A 22,374-nucleotide genomic window follows, 5' to 3' on the forward strand; every position below is an offset into this window, starting at 1 on the left:
TGGGCAAGTTGGGTCCTTGGGCCCCAGTCACCTCATCTGTAAAATGGGGGATTCGACACCTGGGCTCCCTCCCTCTTGGACTGGGTGCCCCATGTGGGAGAGCAAGTCGCTCCCATTAGAGAAGCAGCGTGGCTCCGTGGAATAATAATAATAATAATAACGATGGCATTTATAAAGCGCTTACTATGTGCAAAGCACTGTTCTAAGCACTGGGGAGGTTACAGGGTGATCAGGTGGTCCCACGGGGGGGGTCCCAGTCTTCATCCCCATTTTCCAGGTGAGGTCACTGAGGCTCAGAGAAGTGAAGTGACTTGCCCAAAGTCACACAGCCGACAAGTGGCAGAGCCGGGATTCGAACCCATGACCTATGATTCCAAAGCCCGGGCTCTGTCCACTGAGCCACGCTGCCCGGGCTTTGGAGTCAGAGGTCATGGCTTCAAATCCCGACTTTGGGCAAGTCACTTCACTTCTCTGGGCCTCAGTTTCCTCATCTGGAAAATGGGGATTAAGACTGTGAGCCCCCGGTGGGACAACCTGATCGCCTTGTGCCTCCCCAGTGCTTTGCACATAGTAAGTGCTTAACAAATGCCATCGTTATTATTATTATTGTTCTCTATTCATCCCAGTGCTTGGCACATAGTAAACTCTTCAAGCATTATTATTATTCAGAATAATTCACCTGTCCACGTGGTTTGTTTTGTTGTTCGTCTCCCCCTTCTAGACTGTGAGCCCGCTGTTGGGTAGGGACCGTCTCTAGATGTTGCCGACTTGGACTTCCCAAGCTCTCCCCCTCTCCATCCCCCCCGCCTTACCTCCCACAGCACCTGTATATATGTTTGCATGTATTTATTACTCTATTTATTTTATTTGTACATATTTATTCTATTTATTTTATTTTGTTAATATGTTTGGTTTTGTTCACTGTCTCCCCCTTCTAGACTGTGAGCCCGCTGTTGGGTAGGGACTGTCTCTATTTGTTGCCAACTTGTACTTCCCAAGCGCTTAGTCCAGTGCTCTGAACACAGTAAGCGCTCAATAAATGCGATTGATTGATTGATTGACCGTCTCTATATGTTGCCAACTTGGACTTCCCAAGCGCTTAGTACAGTGCTCAGCACACAGTAAGCACTCAGTAAATACGATTGAATGAATGAATGAATAACGCTGATGATGATGATAGGTCGGTTCCCAGGCATGCTGACTCCCAGGACTATCCAAGGTCAGAGGAAAGGTGAACCTAGGGATTTCTAAGAGAGGAGGGAATCTGGGGGGATGTGAAATCTTTCTCCCTGCCCACTCCATCTGTTCCTCCCCTGGCCGCTCTTCCTCCTCTTCTCTGGTTGGCCTAGCCCAACCTCTCAGCTCTGGGAAATGGGCCAAAGCAGGTGGTAAGGGCAAGACCAGAGCTGGTATTTGTGTCCAGGCAGGGTTGGAGGCTTGAGAGACCTGGGAACTGGGCCAACACAAGGGAGAAATCAATCTCTCTCTCCTTCGCCCCATCATCCACTGCCTCCAGCCCCTGCTCCATCCTGGGTTAAAGTTTGATCTATCGGGGACCAAGAAAAATCTCTTCCTGACTTAGCCCTGGCCCAGGCGCTCTCCAGGGCTAAATATAGGGCCCCCCATCCCTGGGTCCTTTGCTGCTCCCAAATATCATCCTTTAAATAGAGGGGAATGCAGGCTGGACAGATTTCCTCAGGTTGATTACCTAGGAAAATCTCTCTCTCTTTCGCTCCCTCTTCTTCCCCCCCACCTCCCCACAGCTCTTTCTCTCTTGCTGGCGATACTGGCTCTATTTCCAGGAATCTTGCTCTAAAGCTGAGGTTCTGTCTCTGCTTCTAATTGTCCTCCTCTCCATCTTTTTGCCTAGCTTGTTGCTTCCTTCTACCTCTAATTTATTTTAGTCTGTCGCCCCCACTAGACTATAAACTTCTTGAGGGTAAGGATCTTTTCCTTTAACTCTATTGTACCCTCCTAAGCGCTTAGTACGGTCGTCTTTATAAGGGCTCAATAAATTGATTGATTTGCTTTCTTTTTTTATGGTACATCAGTGGTATTTATTGAGCTCTTACTATGTGCAGAGAGCACTGTACTAAGCATTTTGGAGAGTGCAGTATAAGAGAGTCGGTAGACGTGTTACCGGCCCACAAGGAGCTCACAGTCTAGCGGGAGAGACAGACATTAAAATAAATTGCAGATATGCACAGAAATGCTATGGGGCTGAGGGTGGAATGAATATCAAGTCCTTAAAGGGTACAGATCCAAGGGCAAGGGCGACGCAGAAAGGAGAGGGAGTAGAGGAAATGGGGGCTTAGTTAAGGAAGGTCTCTTGGAGGAGATGGGATTTTAATAAGGCTTTGAAGATGGGGAGAGTGATAGTCTGTCAGATATGAAGGGGAAGGGAGTTTCAGGTCAGAGGGAGGATGTCGGCAAGGGGTCGGTCCCCTAACCTCCCACAATGATTTTTTTTTCATTTGTTTTATGGTACTCGCCGGCCTGGGAGTCAAAGGACCTAGATTGTAATCCCACCTCCGCCACCAACCTCTATGTGCCCTTGGGCAAGTCATTCTAGACTGTGAGCCCGTTGTTGGGTAGGGGCCGTCTCTATATGTTGCCAACTTGGACTTCCCGAGCGCTTAGTACGGTGCTCTGCACACAGTAAGCGCTCAATAAATACGATCGAATGCATTTAACTTCTCTAGACCTCAGTTCCCTCATCTGCAAAATGGGGATTCAGTGCCTTTTCTCCCACTCAGTCTGTGTGCCCTATGTGGGACCTGATAATCTTGAATCTACCCCAGCGCTTAGTGCAGTGCTTGGCACATAGTAAGCGCCGAACAAATATCACAGTTCTTATTATGCCTGACACTATACCAAGCGCTGGGGTAGATCCAAGCTAATCGGGTTGGACACAGTCCCTGTCCCAAAGGGGGCTCGAGCTCTAAATGTCCCTGCCAACATCAAGACAAATGCCCCAGTGCGAATCCACTGCCCCACCCTTTGAGGGGTTCTGCCTCTGGTTTTGTTCTCTGTCTCCCCCTTTTAGACTGTGAGCCCACTGTTGGGTAGGGACTGTCTCTATATGTTGCCAATTTGTACTTCCCAAGCGCTTAGTACAGTGCTCTGCACATAGTAAGCGCTCAATAAATACGATTGATGATGATGATGATGACTGCGATCCCCATGCCATTACAGCCAACAGCTGACCTGTCATGATGCACTTAACCTATATTCAATCCCCCAAACCCATCAATCAATCGCCCAACGGTATTTAGGGAGCGCTTACCGTGGGCAGAGCACCGTAGTAAGCGCTCGGGAGAGTGCAGTCCAACAGAGTCGGTGGATCCGTGGCCTGTCCGCAATGAGCTTGAAGTCTAGAGGGGGAGACAGGCGTTAATATCAATGAAGAAATTACGGATATGGACGTAAGTGTTGTGAGGCTGAGAGGGGGGTGAGTATCGAGTGCCCAAAGATCACAGAACCGAATACCAAAACTAATACTAAAACTAAAACTCTTGTAGACTGTGAGCCCACTCTTTTAGACTGTGAGCCCACTCTTTTAGACTGTGAGCCCACTGTTGGATAGGGACTGTCTCTATATGTTGCCATCTTGTACTTCCCAAGCGCTTAGTACAGTGCTCTGCACACAGTAAGCGCTCAATAAATACGATTGATTGATTAATATCAAGAACAACACGATCACTTCTTACCGGTCAGTGGAGAATCTGAGAAGGCCTTGGCCGTGGTGGGGATGTAGCTCAGTGGTAGAGCGCATGCTTTGCATGTATGAGGCCCCGGGTTCGATCCCCGGCATCTCCAATTTTTAATCATGTTTCTCCACCTCCCACCGAAATGTGAAAATGTAAGAGAGAAAACACAGGTTGGGGAAGGAGGGCAGACGAAGAAGAGCAACCGGAGTCAGTTATGAGGGTCTCATTTTTGGGGGGAAAGATGTCCAGCTCCAGGAAATGTTGGGCTGCAGAAAGGGGGGAAAGAGAAAAGGGGAGAGAGCAGGCGAGGAGGGATCCTGGGCCTGGAGATTTCGTTCTGGGGAAAGGCAGGGGGGGATTGGGAATAAGGGGTAGGATGAAAAGAAGTTAATAATTATTATTATTAATAATAGTGACGGTGATCATATTAACGGTATCTGTTAAGCGCTCAAGTAGGTTGGACACAGTCCCTGTTCCCACGTAGATTAAAAAATCCTCAGATTATGATGTCCTCAGGTTCCCTAGGTTCAGGTTCCTAGACTGTGAGCCCACTGTTGGGTAGGGACTGTATATGTTGCCAACTTGGACTTCCCAAGCGCTTAGTCCAGTGTTCTGCACACAGTAAGCCCTCAATAAATACGATTGATTGATTCCCTGTTCCCACGCAGGCTATAAAACAATAATAATAATGGTATTTGTTAAGCGCTTACTATGTGCCCAGCACTGTTCTTCAGATTACACAGTCCTCAAGACCTGTTCAGCCCCCGCTTTTAAATTCAGCAGCCGCAGAAGTTACCAGAGCTGGTTTTGTAGGAAGCACGACCGATATCTGTGCAGACACAGAGAAGACAACAAGGGACTACAATAGTTTCAAATGGCGATGAAGAGGGATGCGGATGAAATTTCAGAAACGAGGGATCGAGAAGGAAATGGAATAAAGGAGGGAAAAGGGGAAAACTGCTATTGATGCCTGTCTACTTGTTTTGTTTTGTTGTCTGTCTCCCCCCTTCTAGACTATGGGCCCGTCGTTGGGTAGGGATCGTCTCTTTTGCCGAATTGTACTTTCCAAGCGCTTAGTACAGTGCTGTGCACATAGTAAGCGCACAATAAATACGATTGAATGAATGACAATAGTTGTGTTCAGCCCTTAGGTGAAAGGAGAGTCTGTACCCGCTCTCATCCCCAAAAAGGGAACGCAAATCGGGACCATGTCCAATTCCCACTTGTGTACTCTCTCAGCACTTAATATAGTGCTCGGCACACAGGAAACCCTTAATGCATTTACCTTCGTCTTCAAAGCGCTCAATCACCTTGCTCCCTCCTACCTTACTTCCCTGATTTCTTACTACAACCCAGCCCACACACTTCGCTCCTCTAATGCCAACCTACTCATTGTACCTCGATTTTTTTAATGTTATTTGTTAAGGGTTTACTCTGTGCCAAATACTGTTTTAAGCCCTGGGGTAGATACAAATTTATCAGATTGGACATAGTCCCGTCCCACATGGGGCTCACAGCCTAAGTAGGATCTCGTCTATCAAATCAATCAATCAATTAACAGCATTTATTGAGCGTTTACTATGTGCAGAGCACTGTACTAAGGGTTTGGGAGAGTACAATACGCAGAATTAGCAGGCACGTTCCCTGCCCATAAGGAGTCTACAGTCTAGAGGACGAGTTTACAGTCTATCTCGCCGCCGACCTCTCGCTCGAGTCCTGCCTCTGGCCTGGACCCCCTCCCAGATTATATCCGACAGACAATTACTCCCCCCACCTTCAAAGCCATATTCATTCATTCATTCACTCGCATTTATTGAGCGCTTACTGTGTGCAAAGCACTGTACTAAGCGCTGGGGAGAGTGGGCACAACTCTTCCAAGAGGCTTTCCCTGTCTAAGCCCTTATTTCCTCTTCTTCCACTCCCTTCTGTACTCTCCCAAGCGCTTAGTACAGTGCTCTGCACACAGTAAGCGCTCAATAAATACGATTGATGATGAGCAAACACTCAATAAATATTGCTTGACAGGAGGCCTTCCCAGACTGAGCCGCCTTTGTCCTCTCCTCCTCCCCATCCCACTCGCCCTACCTCCTTCCCCTCCCCACAGCACCTGTATATATGCTTGTACAGATGTATTACTCTATTTATTTTACTTGTACATATTTACTATTCTATTTATTTTCTTAATGAAGTGCATCTAGCTTTACTTCTATTTATTCTGATGACTTGACACCTGTCCACATGTTTTGTTTTGTTGTCTGTCTCCCCCTTCTAGACTGTGAGCCCGTTGTTGGGTAGGGACCGTCTCTATATGTTGCCGACTTGGACTTCCCAAGCGCTTAGTACAGTGCTGTGCACACAGTAAGCCCTCAATAAATACGATTGAATGAATGAATAAATGAATGATACTATTACCCAAATCCCAAAGAGAAACCAGGAGTTGACTACTAAAGTGCATAATTTGAAAGTGGGCACTCAGCTGCCCGGCTAGCTCAGTCGGTAGAGCATGAGACTCTTAATCTCAGGGTCGTGGGTTCGAGCCCCACGTTGGGCGGTTCAAACTTTTTGTTTCTGTCGGTTGACAAAACTCGAATTGGTTTCTAAATTGAACTCTTAAAGAGCCGTCCACACCACTAAATAGCCGTAATTCACACCACCCCCTGCCCTTACTTCCCCAGTAGTAGTTTTTGGTTCAGCACTCCAACAAAAAACGAAATGCGCCCAGTATACCCGCACACTCCACCTAAACGGGATGAAAGCGTCATCGCGCTACGAAACGGAAACCATCTCAACATAAAAACATACATCCCAACATTGACGTCTGATCCCGGCTCCGCAACTTCTTGACCTTGGGCAAGTCACTTAACTTCTCTGTGCTGCAATTCCCTCATCTGTAAAAGAGGGATGAAGTCTGTGAGCCCCATTTGGGACACGGATTGTGTCCAACCTGATTAGCTTGTATCTTCGCCAGCTCTTAGTACAGTCTGGCGCATAATAAGTGCTTAACGAATACCATTAAAAAATGCACATGTTCAGAGATTCATAACCCCACATAAAAGTATAAGCAGCTGGTGATAAACACACAAAATGCCCGCAAAAACACACAGATATACACATACAAGGGATTAAAATTCATAGGTACACATATTTGCACCCACTGAAGTATCCACATGGACAAATTTGACTGACTGACTAAAAATATATTTAATTCTACCCTAAAAAACTGAAATTCTCACTTCTTATATTTCTTTTGGGAGGTGCTTAGTACAGATCGTTTCCGTAGTGTAGTGGTTATCACGTTCGCCTCACACGCGAAAGGTCCCCGGTTCGAAACCGGGCGGAAACAGTTTACTTAATGTTTTTCCTCTCCCTTTTTCCTCTCCCTGGCTTTCGGAGCACTTATTGTGTGCAGAGCACTGTACTAAGCGTTTGGGAGAGTACACTATAACAATAATCCAGACACATTCCCTGCCCACAACGATTTTACAATCTAGAAGGGGAGATTCTCGGGCACCATTTTCTTCCAGAAACATCTCCCCCCAAATTTTACCTTTGAAGATGAAGCTTCTCTTAACGCAACGCAATATACTCTGAAATCGTGTCTACAGTTTCGTTTGACTATGTTATGTTTGTTTCTTCTTAACCAATGGTATTTACTCAGCGGTTCTTAATCACCTATTCATTTGATTCCTGGAAAAATCACCGTCCGTTCCCCGATGCCACCCCCGAAAGTGGGAAAAGTTCTGGGTTTTAATAAATTAAATTAATAAATTAATGGTATTTATTGAGCACTTACTGTGTGCAGAGCATTGTAGAAGCACTTGGGAGAGTACAATATAACAGAGTTGATAGATATGTGCCCTGTCCACAAGGAGTTTACAGACTAGAGGACTTTACAGCCTACAAAGTGCTGTACTAAAGCCGCGGGAGAGTACAATAGACAAAGGCACAGTCCTTGCTCTCAAGGATCTTACAATTTAGTGGGACTAGCTATCAGGTCAGAACAATTGTAATTGTTGTTGCCATTATTATTATAATATTCATTAAGGCCTGCTAACTACCAAGCAATGTACTTTACACACCTCATTTTAAACTTCTAAGGGTAAAGAAGGCCATGGTTGAGCAGGGATGGTTTCTACTAATTCTAGTGTAATAATAATAATAATAATACTAACCCCCATTTTACAGATGGGGTAACAAGCTCAGCGCAGTGAAGTGACGTGTCCAAGGTCACACAGCAGACATGTGGTGGAGCTGGAATTCGAATCCCAAAGCATGTGCTCTTTCCACTGAACCAGGCTGCTTCTCTACCCCACGTTTAATACAGCGCTCTGCACAAAGTAGGAGTTCAATGAATACTACTGATTGATTGATCTGAAACTCTAACTCTGATTCTTCCATTTGGCGTTGTGTGATTTTGGACATGCTTATTTAACTTTCCTGTGTCTCAGTTTCCTCATCTGAGAAATAACTACCTATCCTTCCCCTCCTTAGACTATGACCGTCTTGTGGGACAAGGACTGCGTCTAACCAGATTATTTCCTATCTACCCCAGCACTTAGTACAGTCCTTCGCACATAGTGTTTAACAAAAAACACAAGTAGTAGTAGTAGTAGCTTAGTAGTAAGTGCTTAATACAGGGCTCTGCACACAGTAAGTGCTCAATAAATATGATTGAATGAATAGTAGTAGTAGTGTTGGCATTAAATGGAGAAGAGGGCAACAAACTGGGAAACTGAGAACCCTGAGCTAGCTCCCTCATGAATCCCGTGTAAGATCACCCGCTAACGCTTAATCTTAACTTTCATCATCCTCTCCTATCCACTTACTGTGAAGAACAAATCAAAATTTCATCCTGCAGAACTAGTAATTCCAGCCACTGGGTGGGAGGCTAGAAGAGGGTGCTGGGTCTCAATGAATCAGTGGTATTTATTGAGTTTTTACTGTGTTTAGAGCAATGTACTTACTGCTTGGGAGAGTACGATACACAAGAGTTGATAGACCCAATGCTTTCGTTGGTAGAAGGCCTGAGGTTCCTGTTAATCTAGATTTCACAGGTTCCATAAAAGAGTTATACACAGTTTGAGCCCGTTGTTGTTGGGTAGGGATTGTCTCTATCTGTTGCCGAATTGTACTTTCCAGGCGCTTAGTACAGTGCTCTGCACACAGTAAACGCTCAATAAATGCGATTGAATGAATGAATATAATTTCATAAAAAATTATAAATCACATATTATTGCTCGTTCTCCAGATGCCTCTCAAATCCCCACCTCTCCTACCATGCCCACAAGCTTCAATTCTTGGTCACCCACTGTAATTCTCGAAAAGCCCAGCGCTCTCTGCAGATGATGATGATAACAATGATAATAATAGTAGTAAATGGTTTGTTTTATGAAAAGCACTCTACTAAGCGCTGGAGTAGATACAATATCATCACTAGAATCATTTTCTAATCTTTCCGTCTCTGCCATAGAGTCTCCACGTATCTTTAAGTTTCCGAAAATCTTTCTCCAGATCCGGGGTGCCTGACTCTCTTCGCCTACAAATTTCTCTTTGTTTTTGTTTCACTGGAATTACATATTCTAAACCAGGTTTCGATTTCTCCTAGACTCTTCTAAAGTAAAAACCGAATTAACCTCCAGGGTGTCAGGATGGCCGAGTGGTCTAAGGCGCCAGACTCAAGGTGGTTTCCTTCCCCGAAATGGGTGTTCTGGTCTCCGTATGGAGGCGTGGGTTCAAATCCCACTTCTGACACAGAGGCTTCTTTTTCCTCTCTCACCTTAAAATCAGGGTCTCCAATCAATCAGTGGTATTTATCAAGCTCCTAGTGTGTGCAGTGTGGCTCCTCCCTAGTGTGGCTCCTCCCCTGGGACAATTAGTGACTCAGTGATAATTATCGCATTCATTAAGCAAGTACAATGTGGTAAGCATTTTGCTAAGCGTTTGAGTATAATAAAAAAAAGGACACGGACCCTGACTTTTAGGAGTTTACAATCTAATGGAGAAGACAGGCAAAAGTAGATTATTTACAAACAGTAGGAACAGGAGAAAGGACAGTGCCTTAACTCAATTCCGTAACTCCATCTGTAACTTCCCCTTCTATACTCGCCTGGGGATATTGAGAACGCGAATTTTTTTTAAAAAATGCCTCAATAGGGAACTCCAGTAATGTCCTCCTGCTAGAGTGGTTTTCCCCTCTAGACTATAAGCTCGTCCTCTAAACTGCAAACTCCTTGTGGGCAGGGATCGTCTCTACCAAATCTATTGCATTGTTCTTTCCCAAGCACTTAGTACAGCGCCCTGCACACAGTAAGCGCTCAATAAATGCCATTGATTGCTTGATCTCCTTACCAGCCATATAATAATACCACAGATCTCGTATGGCACTTTCATTTTCCAAAGGGCATTCACATTACTTACCTCACTTTTGTCTTCCCAATATTAAGTAAAAGTAATAGTAATACTATTTAAGAGCTTATGGTGTGCAGAGAACTGTTCTAAGTACTGGGAAAGACTATACGGGTGGAAGGAGCAATGGTATTTATTAAGGGTTTTACTGTATGCCGAAAACTGTACTAAGCACTGGGGAAGAATATTCAGTTGGTAGTAGCAGTGATAGTACTCATTAGGGGCTTACTGTGTGCAGAGCACTCTACTAAATGCTGGGAGAGAATGTACAGTTGGCAGTAGTAGTAATAGTATTTATGAAGGATATACTGTGTGCAGAGCACTGTATAATAAAGACTAGCGATAAATGATAATAGTATTTATTGAGCATCCACTGGGTGGAATACACTATAGGAAACATTTGGGAAATCACAAGACAAAGAAGTTGTGCATCACCCAGCTTAATGGATTGATTTATACTGTATTAGTTTAGAAATCGATAGGCAGGGAGAAATCCTTACTCTCCTCGACAATTCAAATGAAAATCTATCTCTTCCATGAAGCCTTCCCGGGTTAACCTCACTCTAATCACTCTCGTCTATGTTTCTATTGATGGCTCTCTCCTGTATCTTTTGCCGCTGTTTCTTGCTGGCAGGGATCGTGTTGACCTTCTCTACTGTACTGGACTCTCTCATGAATTTAGAACTGTGTTTTGCACAGCGCTTAGAACAGTGCTTCATACATTGTAAGCGCTTAATAAATGCCATCATCATTATTATTATTAAGCACTCGATTGGGGAGCCCAGTGGATAAAGCCATTAAGTTTATCAAAGTCACTAGCCGTTAACAAATACCATTGAAAATGCGAAGATATATATGCTTGAAAACTCCTTGAGCGGTGGGATTGAGTCTACCAACTCAAATACATTATACTAAGTACTCTGCAACCAGTAAGTGCTCAGTAAATACCACTGATTGAATGAGTCGGTCCAGCCATTAGGTCATGACTCTCTGCCCTGCTCTGTTGTATCCCACTCAAACTCCTAACTCTCCTTCGCTTTTGACTTTCGCTATTTCCTTCCAGGTTCAATGTGCCAGGCACTGTACTCAGCACTGGCGTAGATACAAGATCATCAAGTTGGACACAGTCCCTGTTCCACATGGACCTCACAATCTAAATCTGAGGGAGGAGTATTTAATCCCAATTTTACAGATGAGGTAACTGAGGCACAGAGCAGTGAAGTGGCGTGTCCAAGGTCACAAAGCAGACAAGTGGCGGAGTGGGATTAAAACCCAGATCCTTTGATTCCCAGTCCCATGCCCTTTTCTCTAGGCCACACTGCTTCCAACTTTCCCTGAAAAGACCTTCATTCTTTCCCAAACAACATCCTTTCCTTTAAGGTCCTTCTAAAAAGCCCCCTTCTCCAGGAAGCATTTCCAGATCAACACTCCAGGCTCTGCTTAGCCCATCAAGCGTTCAGTACAGTGCTCTGCACACAGTAAATGCTCAATAAATACGATTGAATTTCTGCCCTCATACATTTCTGGTTTACTTGGTATGGGGTAAATGCTCAATAAAGACGATTGAATTTCTGCCCTCATACATTTCTGGTTTACTTGGTATGGGACACAAGGGATGGCTGCAATAGGAGTGTTTCTGGATCCAAACTTCCCTTTCCTTCTCACACAGGGAATGCCTTATTTTGGACTCCTTATCTACTTCCCGCGAAATCAAGCGACTTCCATGTGGTCAGGATGGCCGAGCGGTCTAAGGCGCTGCGTTCAGGTCGCAGTCTCCCCTGGAGGCGTGGGTTCGAATCCCACTTCTGACAGCGACTTTTTCCACCTCCTTCTCACCCTGCGGAGACGGAAACTCTTCGGAAAGTTCTCAATGAGTATCGTATTTATTGAGCACTGTCTAAGCGCTTGGGGGAGTACTATATGCCATTAAACTCTCACATTTTCTGCCAGGCAGACGTTAATATAAATAGATTACAGATATGAGTGCTGTGGAGCTGGTTAAGGCGATTCAGAAGAGAGTTAATAGCAATGGTGTTTGTTAAGCGCTTACTATATGCCCTGTGGTAGAAACAAGCACATCATTCATTCGTTCGCATTTATTGAGCGCTCACACTGTGCAGAGCACTGTCGTAAGCGCTTGTGAGAGTACTCTTTCCTGCTAAGAGCCACCCAAAGTTGACCCACGCTATGCTATAGACTGGAAGCTCCTTGTGGGCAGGGAACTTATCTACCAACTCTGTTATATTGGACTCTCCCAAGTGCCCAGTACAGTGCTCTACACACGGTAAGCGCTCAATAAATACAATTGATTGATTGATGGCACTGTGACCCATCTCGCAATCACTTCCTTCAGGACAAAGAGCCATCTATTTCCCCCCAAACACTCTTCCTCCCTACCATCCTGTGTCTCACCCCCTCTCTGCCACGCCGCCAAACATACATCACTCAATTCTAATCAATCAATCAATCAATCAATCAATCAATCAATCGCATTTATTGAGCGCTTACTGTGTGCAGAGCACTGTACTAAGCGCTTGGGAAGTACAAGTTGGCAACATATAGAGACAGTCCCTACCCAACAGTGGGCTCGGCTCCACCTCTTTTCTGCTGTGTGACTTTGGGCAAATGATTTAATTTCTCTGTGCCTCAGTTTCCACATATGCCAAATGGGGATTAAAACTGTGAGCCCTACGTGGGACAAGGGACTATGTCCAACCGGATTAATTTATATCTACTCCAGCGCTTAGTACAGTGCCTGGCACATAGTGAGCGCCTAAATACCATTAAAACAAAACAAAAAAAGGAACTGTATGTGACACATAGTAATTGCTTACCAATTACAGTAATAATGATAATAATAATAATAAGGAAAGAAAGCAACCGAGTATAAGGATATTCACAGGAGTGTTGTCGGGGGTGGAGTGAGTATCCAAATATTTAGAGATGGCCATTTTCTAGATGAGCGGGCCAATGCTCCTCTGAACTGAGAGCTCACCTCCTCCAGGAGGCCTTCCCAGACTGAGCCCCTTCCTTCCTCTCCCCCTCGTCCCCCTCTCCATCCCCCCATCGTTCCTCCTTCCCTACAGCACCTGTATATATGTATATATGTTTGTACATATTTATTACTCTATTTATTTATTTATCTTACCTGTACATATCTATTCTATTTATTTTATTTTGTTAGTATGTTTGGTCTTGTTCTCTGTCTCCCCCTTTTAGACTGTGAGCCCACTGTTGGGTAGGGACTGTCTCTATATGTTGCCAACTTGTACTTCCCAAGCGCTTAGTCCAGTGCTCTGCACATAGTAAGCGCTCAATAAATACGATTGATGATGATGATGATGATGATGTCTCCCCCTTTTAGACTGTGAGCCCACTGTTGGGTAGGGACTGTCTCTATATGTTGCCAACTTGTACTTCCCAAGCGCTTAGTCCAGTGCTCTGCACACAGTAAGCGCTCAATATACGATTGATTGATTGATTGATTGATTGATAACTGGGTTTGGCAGCTGCAGGGAGTGAGGGAGGGGATGGGAGTTATAAATCAGGATAGGAAAAAATAAAAATTATGTTCCCTGACCGGGAATCGAACCCGGGCCGCGGCGGTGAGAGCGCCGAATCCTAACCACTAGACCACCAGGGAAGCGCTGAAAGCGACGTCTCTTGGAAGACTAAAGAGGTTAATGTTGGGGCCTTCACTCTACTTTCCTTCTTTTTGATTTTGGGTCTAATTTCACCCAAAGCTTCTCCACTTGCCCGCTCGATCTGGACCCCCCGCAATCAGAAGCCGCCTCCTGCCAGGCCTGCGTGCACAGCGACCGAGTCCTACTCAGGAAGGGACTGGGGCCTGAAACTGCAGGAAACCAGGGGTCCGTCTTGGGCCGGGCTTGATGTCTTCAGGGGTGAAAAGGCCCGAGGGCACTGAACAGGTCCCTAGCAAAAGCCCCTACCAATAATATTGTATTGCCCTCCCAATAAATACCACTGATTGATTGCGAGCGGTGTCTTGGGGTGGGGGGCGAGAAAGGGGATAGAGTCCAAGCACTTAAGAGTTAAGCGTTTTAGTACAGTGCTCTGCAATCAATCAATCAATCAATCAATCGTATTTATTGAGCGCTTACTGTGTGCAGAGCACTGGACTAACTGGGAAGTCCAAGTTGGCAACATATAGAGACAGTTCCTACCCAACAGTGGACTCACAGTCTAAAAGACTCTGCACACACACCCCTGATTCTCCCTTGAACTTCAGTGGGTATTCAGCACAGCGCCTGCACCCAGAAGAAGGGTTTTCCTGCTCCCTGTCTTTCTCTGCCTGTTGCCGAATAGAGGACTCCTTCTTGAGAACGAAGCCGGCTGGTGCGTCCTTCTGGGCTTCGGCCGGAAGATTGAAAATGGCCCCGGGTAGCCCTAGCCGAAACAGCCGGCTGCAGAGAGGGAAAGGGGTCAGAGAACTTGTCTTGCTACTTTTATGCTCTCTCAAGTGCTTAGTAATAATAATAATAATGGCATTTATTAAGCGCTTGCTATGTGTCAGGCACTGTTCTAAGCGCTGGGGAGGTTACAAGGTGATCAGGTTGGCCCACGGGGGGGGGCTCACAGTCTTCATCCCCATTTTACAGATGAGGTAACTGAGGCACAGAGAAGTGAAGTGACTTGCCCAAGGTCACACAGCTGACAATTGGCGGAGCCAGGCTTTGAGCCCTTGACCTCTGACTCCAAAGCCCGGGCTTTTTTCCACTGAGCCACGCTGCTTCAAGTATAGTACTTGGCACTCAGTAAGTCCATAGCACTGATTGATTGACTCTTTATTTATTTATTTATTTTACTTGTACCTATCTATTCTATTTATTTTATTTTGTTAGTATGTTTGGTTTTGTTCTCTGTCTCCCCCTTTTAGACTGTGAGCCCACTGTTGGGTAGGGACTGTCTCTACGTGTTGCCAACTTGTACTTCCCAAGCGCTTAGTACAGTGCTCTGCACACAGTAAGCGCTCAATAAATACGATTGATTGATTGATTGATCTAATTGGAGCCGCCTTGCTCTAGGAGGCTGCTCCCTCGTGGAATTAATCGTTATTCTGAGTGGCTGTGCCTCTCTAGCCACATCCCCCCCCCCCCCCCCGCGCGGTGGTACCAATCAATAAATCGATCAATCAAGCAATCAACTACCTCATCTGGAAAATGGGGATTAAGACTGTGAGCCCCATGTGGGACAAGGACTATGTCCAACCTGTTAACTGCCCCCACTCCCAGCCCCACAACACTTATGTACATATCTGTAATTTTCTTTATTTCTATTACTGTCATCCTCCTTAGAGTAAGCTCATTGTGGGTAGGGGAATGTGTCTGTTATATTGTACTCTCCCGAGTACAAAGCCCTCAAAAAAGACGACTGACTGACTAGATGTCCCACCGACACTACAGATTTAACATGTTCAAAACATCTTCCCACCCTAACCCTGTCCTCCCTGACTTTCCCATTACTGTAGACAGTACCACCATCCTCCCTATCTCACAAGCCTGTAGCCATGGTATTATCCTTGACTCATCTCTCTCATTCATCCTGTCACTAATATTCAATCTGTTACTAAATCCTGTTTGTTCAACCTTCACAACATCACTAAAATCCACCCTTTCTTCTCCACTTAAATGGCTAACGTGAATCCAAGCACTCAATTCCGCCTTGATTACTGTACCGGCCTCCTTGCTGACCTCCCTGACTCCTGTCTCTCCCCACTCCAGTCCATACTTCACTCTGCTACCCGCATTATTTTTCCTAAGAAAACCCAAAAACATTCAGTCCCCGTTTCTCCGCTCCTCAAGAACCTCCAGTGGTTACCCATCCACCTTCGCATCAAACAGAGGCTCCTTACCGTCGGCTTTAAAGCCCTCCATCACCTTGCCCCCCTCCCAAGCCCGCTTCGCTGATCTACTACAACAAAGCCCGCACAATTAGCTCCTCTAATGCCAACCTACTCACCCTACCTCCATCTCATCTACCTTGCCGCTGACCTCTTGCCCACATCCTGCCTCTGGCTTAGAACTCCCACCCCTTTCATATCCTACAGTCCACTGCTCTCCCCACCTTCAAAGTTTTACTGAAAGCAAACCTCCTCCAAGAGGCCTTCCCCGACTAGGTCCTTATTTCCTTTTCTCCCTCTCCCTTCTGCATCACCCTTGCACTTGGATTTGCACCCTTTATTCACCCCTCCCTCAGCCCCATAGCATTTATGTCCATATCCATAATTTATGTATTTATATTAATGTCTGTCTCTCCCTCTCGACTGTTAGTTCACTGCGACCTTTGGCAAATCACTTCGCTTCTCTGTGCCTCACTTCCCTCAGCAGTAAAATGAGATATGGACCTAAGTGCCGTGGGGCTGGAGTGTGAATGCAGGGAGCAAATCAAGTGCAAGGGTGACACAGAAGGGAGCGGGAGAAGAGGAAATGAGATATGGAGAAACTTAGCAAGAGTTTCCGTTCTTTCCCTTTAAGGCTGGGTGGGGGCAGGAATGGGGGTTGAATCTTTGGTCCAGGTCTTATTACCAAGCAATCCAAAGATGTGGCTGACAGGCTAGAAATAAAATCCACTGGTAACTTTTGAGCACCTACTGCGTGCAAGGCCCTGTACTAAGCATAGGCAAGCTCCTGTCCTCAAGAAGCTTATGATGTAGCAGGGGAGACCAGTTCTAGATTAACATCCAGTGAGGGGCAGGAGGGCTGTGAGCCCAGGAGCAGCTGTCTATGTCAGATCTGCTCACCACATCTCTTGGGGACAGGCAGGGAAGAAGTGACAGGAATGGAAGTAACTGGGAGTTTCCGAGTCCAGAGATCACATTTTGGTTTTCACGCAATTGGTGGCTCGGGCCCAGCACCACATAAGCATGGGCCAGCGGACTGCTCAAGTTTTCCCCGTCCACATGTATGGCTCGCTTTAACAAAAAAAAATTGCATTTGTTAAGCACTTAGTATGTGCCAGGCACTGTGCTAAGCCCTTGAGTAGGAAAGTGATAATCAGGTTGGACACAGTCCCCATCCCATATGGGGCTCACATTCTTAATCCCCATTTTACAGATGAGATACCTGAGGCACAGAGAAGTGAAGTGATTTGCTCAAGCTCCCACAGGGGGCAAGTGGCAGAGCTGGAATTAGAATCCAGGCCCTTGCTCTATCCATCTCAGAGCCAGGTCTGTTCAGAGAGCACCCCCTTTCCCCTCCATGCTTCAAAGAAGATTGTAATAGACCTATTCATCGACCTGGAAAAATCAGGGTCACGAAAGGATCTTCTGTCATGCCCTCAGCAGATCCCACCCCTTATGACGGCAAAGACCCTATCCCCAAACAAGGGACAACCAACAGGCTTGAGACTGGGGTTGAGACATTTTTATTCATTCTTTTCCGTGTCCTAGACCAGAGGCTTTTTGTGCCTAACTCAGGGGGCACCCGGTGGTGGTCAGAAAGAGCCCCGGGCACCGATCGGTGTCCTGTGGTTGTGTCTCGGGTGGTCTTGGATGGGGAACGGTGAGTCCGGCGTGTTCTGGGATGGCTGCCGGTGGATTCCGGAGGAAGCCGGTGCAGCCGGCAGGCTGGAGGACTTTGGTCCAGGAGTGGGGAATCGCTGCTGTAGTTAACATTGGCTTTATTCTGTGTGTATATATATGGTGGTGGGGAGAGGGGGAAGAGGCGATGAAGCCAAAGGAGTGGGGTGGGGTGGGGGGAGATGAGTCCCCAGGCATTGCCCTCCTCCCTGCCCAACGCTGCCCTGCCGGAGGGTCAGGGGGCACCTAGTAGCAGTGCAGCAGGGGGTTCAGACCCACAGTTCCACCTCCTCCTACCCAATCTTCCCAATCCCCCTCACTGTGCTGCCTCTGCCTCCCCCCTGCAACATGGGGCCACAGAGACAGCCGCCAATCCAGATACAGACACGCTCGCATGACCCCGTCACCGGCCACGGACGCTCACTCACTCGGCCTGAGTCTTCACCTCATTCTTCCCAGACACAGGACGGCCGGGCCGCTCTCGCGCTGGAGGGGGGGAAAAATGACCTCTAGGCAGATTTAGAAGGGGAAGACCCAAGGCAGAGGTGAAAGCCCTGACAAGGAATAAGGCTAAAACGTCCCTGCCCACACGATTCACCCCAAGGATCGCCGGAGAGCCCTCCTTCTCTGGAAGTCTTCCCTGACCACTCTTATCTCGGCCCAGAGGCTTCCAGCTGGACCCTCCGGGGAGAGGCTGTCCCCTGAAGAGAATTAGAATTATTTTCTTCCAAGTTCCTTCTCTTATACCAAATCTTCTGCTTACAGCAGTCGTTCAGTCTGAGCCGGACACACAGCCAGAAGAATCTCCCCCAGGCCTGTCGGTTTCTCCTCAGTCTTTCTGGGAGTCCCGGTTGAAGCCAACGAGGTTTCTGCATCTACAGAAGAGGCGGGAGAGACATTCGTAGACCGCCTTCTACCTGGTACGCTTATTTATAAAGGTCATCAGAGGTGAAAGTGAGTTAGACGTGAAAGACACCACTATCCAATTCCAGTATTTACTGGGTAATTTTTAGAGGAGCTCTGAATTAGATTAAACAAAACCGTACTAGAAATAATAAAGATGGTCTTTGTTAAGCACTTACTAGGTACCAGGCGCTGTACTGAGCATTGGGGGAGATGCAAGATAATCAGATTGGACACAATCCCTGTCCTACATGGGGTTCACATTTTAAATAGGAGGTAGAACAGTCTGTCAATCAGCCAATATTTATCGATCACTTACCGTGCGCAGAGCGCTGTAATAATAATAATAATGGCATTTATTAAGCGCTTACTATGTGCAAAGCACTGTTCTAAGCACTCAGCACTTGGGAGAGTTCAACAGATTTGTTAGATACATCCCTTTTAGACTGAAAACTCATGGTGGGCAGGGAGAGACAGACCATTAATGTAATCAATTATAGCTACGGACCTAAGTGCCGTGGGGTTGAGGGAGGGGTGAATAAAAAGGCAGCAAATCCAAATTCAGGTATTGAATCGGCATTTTACAGGTGAAGAAACTGAGGCACAGAGAAGGTAAGTGATTTGTCCAAGGTCACGCAGCAGGCAAGGGGCGGAGCTGGGATTAGAACCCAGGTTTTCTGATTCCCAAGCCTGGACTCTGCTATCCCACACTGCCCAAACCAAAGTCAAGATAAAATGCATCTTGTCCCAGGATTGTACCACTTCTGACCTGTTCAGGAAGCCCAGTATCATGTTTGCCTCAAACATGGAAGGTCCCTGGTTTGAACCTGGGTGGAAACACCTGATGAAGGCCTCCTTTTAATCCACATGGTGGAGATCAATCAATTGTATTTATTGAGCACTTACTATGTGCAGAACACTGTACTAAGCAGTTCGGAGAGTACAATAAAACAGAGTTGGTAGATATGTTCCTTGCCCATAATAATTGTGTTATTTGTTAAGCGCTTCTTATGTGACAGACACTGAACTAAGCGCTGGAGTAGCTGCGAGGAAGCAGCATTGCCAAGTGAATAGAGTATGGGCCTGAAAGTTGGAAGAACCTGGATTCTAATCCCCGTTCTTATGCTTTCATTCATTCATTGATTCAATTTAATCATATTTATTGAGTGCTTACTGTGTGCAGAGCCTTGTACTAAGTGCTTGGGAAAGAACAATACAACAATAAACGGACACATTTCCTACCCACAATGAGCTTTCGGTCTACAGTGGGGGAGACAGACATTAATATAATTACAGACATAATAATAATAACTGTGGTATTTATTAAGTGCTTACTATGTGCCAGGCACTGTCCAAAGCACCGGGGTGGATACAAGCAAATCGGGATGGACACAGTCCCTGTCCTACGTGGGGCTCACAGTATGAATCCCAGTTTTACAGCTCAATCAATCAATCAATCGTATTGATTGAGCGCTTACTGTGTGCAGAGCACTGTACTAAGCGCTTCGGAAGTACAAGTTGGCAACACATAGAGACGGTCCCTACCCAACAGTGGGCTCACAGTCTAGAAGGGGGAGACAGAGAACCAAACAAAACATATTAACAAAATAAAATAAATAGAATAGATATGTACACGTAAAATAAATAAATAGAGTAATAAATATGTACAAACATATACACATATATACAGGAGCTGTGGGGAAGGGAAGGAGGTAAGGTGGGGGGATGGAGACGGGGAGGAGGGGGAGAGGAAGGAGGGGGCTCAGTCTGGGAAGGCCTCCTGGAGGAGGTGAGCTCTCAGTAGGGCCTTGAAGGGAGGAAGAGAGCTAGCTTGGCAGATGTTGGGAGGGAGGGCATTCCAGGCAGGGGGGTTGACGTGGGCCGGGAGTCGATGGCGGGACAGGCGAGAACGAGGCACGGTGAGGTGATTAGTGGCAGAGGAGTGGAGGGTGTGGGCTGGGCTGTAGAAGGAGAGAAGGGAGGTGAGGTAGGAGGGGGCGAGGTGATGGACAGCCTTGAAGCCGAGGGTGAGGAGTTTCTGCCTGTTGCGTAGGTTGATTGGTAGCCACTGGAGATTTTTGAGGAGGGGAGTAACATGCCCAGAGCGTTTCTGGACAAAGACAATCCAGGCAGCGCCGTGAAGTATGGATTGAAGTGGGGAGAGACAAGAGGTTGGGAGATCAGAGAGGAGGCTGATACAGTAGTCCAGATGGGATAGGATGAGAGCTTGAACGAGCAGGGTAGCAGTTTGGATGGAGAGGAAAGGGCGGATCTTGGCAATGTTGCGGAGCTGAGACCGGCAGGTTTTGGTGACGGCTTGGATGTGAGGGGTGAACGAGAGAGCAGAGTCGAGGATGACACCAAGGTTGCGGGCTTGTGAGACGGGAAGGATGGTAGTGCCGTCCACAGTGATGGGAAAGTCAGGGAGAGGGCAGGGTTTGGGAGGGAAGACAAAGAGCTCAGTCTTGGACATGTTGAGTTTTAGGTGGCGGGCAGACATCCAGATGGAGATATCTTGAAGGCAGGAGGAGATGCGATCCTGGAGGGAAGGGGAGAGAGCAGGGGCAGAGATGTAGATCTGGGTGTCATCAGCGTAGAGATGATAGTTGGAGCCGTGGGAGCGAATGAGGTCACCAAGGGAGTGAGTGTAGATCGAGAACAGAAGGGGACCAAGAACTGAACCTTGGGGAACCCCCACAGTAAGGGGATGTGAGCGGGAGGAGGAGCCCACAAAAGAGACTGAGAATGAATGACCGGAGAGATAAGAGGAGAACCAGGAGACGACGGAGTCTGTGAAGCCAAGGTCGGATAGCGTGTTGAGGAGAAGGGGGTGGTCCACAGTGTCGAAGGCAGCTGAGAGATCGAGGAGGATTAGGATAGAGTATGAGCCGTTGGATTTGGCAAGCAGGAGGTCATTGGTGACCTTTGAGAGGGCAGTTTCCGTGGAATGTAGGGGACGGAAGCCAGACTGGAGGGGGTCGAGGAGAGAGTTGGTGTTGAGGAATTCGAGGCAGTGCGTGTAGATGACTCGTTCAAGGAGTTTGGAAAGGAATGGTAGGAGGGAGATGGGCGATAACTAGAAGGTGAAGTGGGGTCAAGAGAGGGTTTTTTTAGGATGGGAGAGAGGTGGGCATGTTTGAAGGCAGAGGGGAAGGAACCAGTGGAGAGTGAGCGGTTGAAGATGGAAGTTAAGGAGGGGAGAAGGGACGGAGCGAGATTTCATGAGATGAGAGGGAATGGGGTCAGAAGCACAGGTGGCCGGAGTAGCACTTGAGAGGAGGGAGGAGAGCTCCTCTGAGGATACTGCTGGGAAGGATGGGAGAGTAGCAGAAAGCGTTGAGAGCCGGGGGGTTGGAGGGGGGGGGGGGGGAGTGACTTTGGGGAGGTCAGACCTGATGGATTGAATTTTATTAATGAAGTAGGAGGCCAGATCGTTGGGGGTGAGGGAAGGAGGAGGGGGAGGAACCGGGGGCCTGAGAAGGGAGTTGAATGTACGGAAGAGCTGAGGGGGATGATGGGCATGGGTGTCAATAAGGGAGGAGAAATAGTTTTGTCTGGCAGAAGAGAGGGCTGAGTTAAGGCAGGAAAGGATAAAGCTGAAGTGAACGAGGTTGGCATGGTGTTTAGACTTTCGCCAGCAGCGTTCGGCAGCTCGAGCATAAGAGCGAAAGAGGCGGACAGTAGCAGTGATCCAGGGCTGGGGGTTAGTGGTACGAGAGCGGCGAAGGGAAAGGGGAGCGAGTGAGTCTAGCTGAGTAGAAAGGGTAGAGTTGAGAGCAGTAATCTGATCATCAAGATTGGGGCCCAGAGAAGTTAAGT

The 22,374-nt window shown here is 47.0% G+C and overlaps 6 non-coding genes across 6 annotated transcripts; 5 read left to right on the plus strand and 1 right to left on the minus strand.

Annotated features, from left to right (window-relative positions):
* The first annotated feature begins 3,747 nt into the window (after positions 1 to 3,747).
* Positions 3,748 to 3,819, plus strand: TRNAA-UGC. The gene has a single exon. It is a non-coding gene; the product is annotated as a tRNA-Ala (tRNA).
* A 2,369-nt stretch (positions 3,820 to 6,188) lies between these two features.
* TRNAK-CUU lies at positions 6,189 to 6,261 on the plus strand. The gene has a single exon. It is a non-coding gene; the product is annotated as a tRNA-Lys (tRNA).
* Positions 6,262 to 6,980: 719 nt separating this feature from the next.
* On the plus strand, positions 6,981 to 7,053 carry TRNAV-CAC. Its single transcript has one exon. It is a non-coding gene; the product is annotated as a tRNA-Val (tRNA).
* A 2,299-nt stretch (positions 7,054 to 9,352) lies between these two features.
* Positions 9,353 to 9,461, plus strand: TRNAL-CAA. Its single transcript has 2 exons — positions 9,353 to 9,390; positions 9,416 to 9,461. It is a non-coding gene; the product is annotated as a tRNA-Leu (tRNA).
* A 2,382-nt stretch (positions 9,462 to 11,843) lies between these two features.
* On the plus strand, positions 11,844 to 11,926 carry TRNAL-CAG. Its single transcript has one exon. It is a non-coding gene; the product is annotated as a tRNA-Leu (tRNA).
* Positions 11,927 to 13,686: 1,760 nt separating this feature from the next.
* TRNAE-CUC lies at positions 13,687 to 13,758 on the minus strand. The gene has a single exon. It is a non-coding gene; the product is annotated as a tRNA-Glu (tRNA).
* Positions 13,759 to 22,374: the final 8,616 nt, after the last annotated feature.

This window comes from Tachyglossus aculeatus, chromosome X4 (genome assembly GCF_015852505.1).
Source record: "Tachyglossus aculeatus isolate mTacAcu1 chromosome X4, mTacAcu1.pri, whole genome shotgun sequence".
NCBI lineage: Eukaryota > Metazoa > Chordata > Mammalia > Monotremata > Tachyglossidae > Tachyglossus > Tachyglossus aculeatus.